The sequence below is a fragment of the Archocentrus centrarchus genome, chromosome 17 (assembly GCF_007364275.1).
Source record: "Archocentrus centrarchus isolate MPI-CPG fArcCen1 chromosome 17, fArcCen1, whole genome shotgun sequence".
NCBI classification, from domain to species: Eukaryota; Metazoa; Chordata; class Actinopteri; order Cichliformes; family Cichlidae; genus Archocentrus; species Archocentrus centrarchus.
This window is the reverse complement of record NC_044362.1, coordinates 20515444-20520894: the sequence shown is the minus strand read 5'-3', so window position 1 is coordinate 20520894 and position 5451 is coordinate 20515444. Positions and strand designations below refer to the sequence as shown.

The following is a 5451-nucleotide window of genomic DNA, read 5'->3' as shown; positions in this document are numbered from 1 at the left end:
GGTTTTTTCTCTGTAAAACTCATGGGGGTTACACTACCAATCAAAGGCATTACACCATCTGTATCCACCACTTGGAACTCCAGTCGGTACAGTTTATTGTTTCTTGGGTTTCTTATCTTATCTTATCTTATCTTATCTTTTTTTTTTTTTTTTTTTTTTTTTTTCTGTAAGCACGAAGTACCGCAGCAATTTCCTAATGCTGTGAACCTGTTCACCCATATGGCAATAAAAACCTTCTGATTCTGATTCTGATTCTGATTCTGATCTTAACTTTACACTTCCCTATAGGTCTCAGTTTGCTTTTGTTGTACATGACTAGCACACTTTTGGTATGTTCCAACTCAACGTCTGGATTTAGCAGGTTGATTGGGATAATGTTACAGCTAGCTCCACAGTCTATTTGAAATTGCACTGTGTTTTTCCCTAGCAGCATGCCTGCGTACAGAAGCTGAGAGTCTTTTTTAACTGTACCTGTCTCTTTTCTTTCTTTTATTCCCTTGTCTTCACCACATCTTGTCTCCTCAGTGTCCACCTTCTCCATCTCTGTTGAGGTGACACTGGCGATATCCTCATATTCATCGCTCACACTTTCTGTCTTTATGTTACTCACATGTTTGTGTCTTGTCCGTTCCATTTTTGCTTTGCATTTAGCTGCAAAATGGTTCTTTGTGCCACACTTAGCACACTTTTTCCCAAATGCAGGACATTTTTCTTTCCTCTTCTCATGCGTTTTCCCACAGAATTTACACTGCACTGTGTTGCTGTCTGTACACTGGTACTGTGCTCCTTGCACAGCATGCACCTCTTCTGCAATTGCGCTGGTGATTGCTTTCACATTCTCCTTGGACAGTTCGGCCACTCTGCACAGTTGAAGACATGTGTCCAGTGTGAGGTTCTTTTCACGAAGCAGGCGTTCTCTCATGCTTGTATTGTTACCTCCACACACAATCCTGTCCCGAATCAGCGAATCCCTTAATGTCCTAAAGTTGCACGTTTTTGCTAGCAGTCTTAGTTCAGTAACGTAGCTGTCAATGCTCTCGCTGGCCCCCTGACTCCTAGTAAAGAAACGATAGCGTTCCACCGTCTCATTCACGCCGGGGTTGCAATGATCATCAAACTTCTTGATGACATCCTCTAGCTTCCAAGCATCATGAGCAGTATCTCCCATCAGCGTGTCCAAAAGGTCCCTGCCACTGTCACCGACTAGATAGCTGAACAGCTTTACCTGCTGTGTGTCGTCTGCATCTGTCAGCGTTAGATCCACATACAGCAGGAACTCGTCCCTCCAGTTCTTCCATGTCTTTGCGATGTTGCTGGAATCCAGGCATAGCGTCCGTGGCGGCTTCAGGCCATCCATGAGGTGTTGTAGTGGTCTCTCTCCTCGTTAGCTGTCGCTACCGCTAGACGGCACACACTGTAGTGCTACGCTACTGTAATCCAGACCAAGTCCTCGCCGCTGCCACCATGTTTTATTCTTGTTCGTTTCTTTCTTGCAATTACTCAAAGAGCACAAACTCGGTCCACTGTAACCCATCGGGTCTTTAACTTTATTAATTCAGGCGGGTAAACAACAATACAGCTCGGTCTGGATGCTCTGCTATATCCGCTTCCGGCCCCTAAAACCGTCCGAGTGCTCCACCTATACAAACAGTAGTTCCTATTGTAACAGGTGGAAAAGTGATTAAGAATAAAATTAACACTGTGGCGCCATCAGTTGGATTATGTTGCTAAATTTAAGCTGAAAGTAGATTCTCAAACTTGATTTAAGCTATTGTTCACTAATTTTTTTTTTTCTTTCTGGAATGCTGAGTGGTCAGTTCCCAGAAAGTTGAAACCCATCGTTCTTGTTTGGGGAGGAGCAAAGGTCTCTTACTTACAGCTGAATGTGAAAGTTTACTTCAGATGAGTCTGTGGTGTTAACTGACTCAGTCATGGAGCTGCTGCTGCCGATCCTTCTTGGCTTTTTTGTTTCTCTGGTTGGAGGGCTGTACCTTCTCGGGGTGTTTCGACAGCAGGGACCAGGAGAACCCCCTCTGGATAAAGGGCTCATTCCTTGGCTGGGTCATGTCTTAGAGTTTCGCAGGAACACCTTGAAGTTCCTAGAGAGAATGAAGAAAAAGCATGGTGATATATTCACAGTACAGCTGGGGGGATTTTATATTACCTTCGTCCAGGACCCTTTTTCCTTTGGGGGGTTTGTTAAGGAGAGTCGAGAGAAACTAGACTTTAGGCGGTTTGCTGTGGATCTGGTGTACAAAGTTTTTGGCTACAAGGCTGTTGAGGGTGAGCACAATATTCTCCACATGTCCAGCAACAAGCATCTGAAGGGGGTCGGGTTGGAAATATTGACGCAAGCCTTTATGAGTAATTTGCAGAACCTAATGTTGCACAACATTGGATCAGCTGCGGAGGAAAAGGCCTGGATACAAGATGGACTGTTCAAGTACAGCTACAACATTGTGTTTAGAGCTGGATATTTGGCCTTGTATGGTAATGTGCCACACAAGTCAGAAGGAAGTGAGGATAAAGCCAGAGAGAAAGACAGAGCCGACTCAGAAGCTTTGTTTCACGAGTTTCATAAATATGATCAGCTCTTTCCCAGATTGGCTTACGGGGTCCTCCCACCAATGGAAAAGACGAAAGCAGAAAGGCTGAAGGCATACTTCTGGGACACTTTGTCAGTACAGAAAATGAAAACCAAGGACAATATCAGCGGCTGGGTGTGGGATAATCATCTGGCCAGAGAGGAGATGGGCATGGATGTGTCAATGATAAACAGGTACATGTTTGTTCTTCTTTGGGCCTCTCAGGGTAACACAGGGCCTTCTTCGTTCTGGCTGCTCCTCTTCCTCATGAAACACCCAGAAGCCATGAAAGCAGTGAAGGAAGAGGTGGATAAAGTTCTGAAGGAATCTGGACAGGAAGTCCGACCTGGAGGTCCCTTGGTCAACCTGACCCGTGAAATGCTGTTGAAAACACCGATCCTGGACAGTGCTGTTGAAGAGACCCTTCGACTCATTGCTGAACCCCTCCTCACCAGGGCTGTGCTTAAGGGCATGACCTTCAAGATGGCTGATGGGCGTGAATACTTACTTCGCAGTGGTGGGATGGGACCAGGAAAACAGATTTTTACAAAGCAGGGAAGAAGGTCAAATATTACACCATGCCCTGGGGTGCCGGGGTCTCCATGTGTCCTGGCCGTTTCTTTGCCACCAATGAGCTGAAACAGTTTGTTTTCCTTATGTTGGTCTATTTTGAGTTTGAGTTGAAGAATCCTGATGAGGAGATACCTAAAATTGACCTCAGTCGATATGGCTTTGGAACAATGCAGCCCGTCAGAGATGTTCAGTTCAGATACAGACTCAGATATTAAACCAGAAAAACAAAGTTGTGATTTATTTTTCTTTTACTGATCAATGATTTGATGAACAAATTGAAGAAATTATAGAAACAAATTTAAATCTCCAGAGTTTTGACTCGTTTATCAACTGTAAACCTCTTCAATATGCAAATACGCTAGTATTATACATGTATGTTGAACAGATTATGCACATAACTAACTCCTTTTGATGGTCTGTATGACCTAATAAAAATGTGATTATTATTGTGAATATTCTTTAAATACCTTTTTTTGTATAATTATTTTCAGTAATTGATACTACCGTATTTTCCGGAGTATAAGTCGCACTTTTTTTCATAGTTTGGCTGGGGGTGCGACCTATACTCCGGAGCGACGTATATGTGACATTTATAACACATGAACCAAAATACTCCAGCCACTTGACATTTCCGTGAACTGCAGCTTTAAGGCAGTCTTGCGTAACCTGTGGGCGCAGTGGATGATGGATGGAGAGCACAGCTTAACGGCAACTGGGAGAATGCGCCACCCAACTTTCCTGGAAGTCATTGGATGGATCAAGAAAACATGGGCTTCAGTGACAACCAAACCATCCTGTTGGGATTCAGAAAGGCTGGAATAATTGGAACTGCAGCTGACGACGAGTCTGACTAACGTGACACAGAAGAGGAAGCGGCGCTTCGTCTACGGAGTGTACGGAATTGTTTAGAAGTGACATCGAGGATGAAGAATTCAATGGATTGATGGTTTGGTTAACTTGTTAGTATGTTCTTTATGCTATGGTTATCTGAATAACTTAATGTTACGTTAACATACCGAACACGTGTTCGTTGTGCGTCATGTAGCTGAATGTGTTATGTTAGCATAACGTAGGCGTAACCGTGTTCGTCCTGTTCTTTAATCCATTATTATTTTAAATTGCCGTTCAAGATGGAATTTCTGCTCTGGGTCTTGGATTCTATCAACCCCCCCCCCCCCCCAAAAAAAAGTGCGACTTATAGTCCAGTGCGACCTATATATGTTTTTTTCTTCTTTATTATGCATTTTTTGGCTGGTGCGACCTATACTCCGGAGCGACGTATAGTCCGAAAAATACGGTACATGAATGCATAAAATGAGGCATGAGGGTATTCAGTTTGTGTGACACTTTTTAGTTCATTTTCCATATACAAAATAAGTAGATTTTTTAAAATGAAATTCATTAAAAAATGAACTTAATGAACTTTTTTGGGCAGCAAGGTGGTGTAGTGGTTAGCACTGCTGCCTTACAGTTAGAATAACATCTAAAAGTTCTGAGTTTGATTCCACCTTGTAGAGTTTGCATGTTCTTCCTGTGTCTGCGTGGATTTCCTCTGGGTACTCCAGTTTCCTCCTACAGTCCAAAGACATGCACTTACTGGGGTTAGGTTAATTGGCCACTCTAAATTGCCCATAGGTGTGAATGTGAGTATGAGTGGTTGTCTGTATCTCTGTGTTGGCCCTCTGACAGGCTGGTGACCTGTACAGGGTGTACAGGGTGTACCGTGCCCCTTGCCCTATCACAGCAATAATTTACAGACACTATCAAGTCTTGAGTTGTGCAGCCCGTCAGAGATGTTCAGTTCAGATACAGACTCAGATATTAAACCAGAAAAACAAAGTTGTGATTTATTTTTCTTTTATTGATCAATGATTTAATGAACACACTGAAGAAATTATGGAAACAAATTTAAATGTCCAGAGTTCTGGCTTGTTTATCAACATCTTCAATATGAAAATAAACTAATATTATACATTATACACATAACTGTCTTCTGTTTGGAGTTCACAGATCAGCATGCAGCTTTAATACAGTAAAGAATCATTTTGAAGGCCTTTGTATACATTAATAAAAATGTGATTATTATTGTGAATGTTTTTTTTGTGTTCTTTTTTTTTATAGATATAGGCTCTGTGGTGGGAAGGGTTGGACCCAAATGCAGGACGCGTGAAACTGGAGCTTAACTCTAAACTCTTATTTGCTGGAGGCTCACAAGTTACAATAAACAAACAACTAAATCACAACCAAGGCAGAGAAAAATACATAAATTAGCCTGGGAGAAAGTAAGGGGGCC

At 42.5% G+C, this 5451-nt stretch overlaps 1 pseudogene; it reads left to right on the top strand.

Moving 5' to 3' along the window:
* Positions 1-1890: 1890 nt before the first annotated feature.
* LOC115795417 (5-beta-cholestane-3-alpha,7-alpha-diol 12-alpha-hydroxylase-like) lies at positions 1891-3655 on the top strand (annotated as a pseudogene).
* Positions 3656-5451: the final 1796 nt, after the last annotated feature.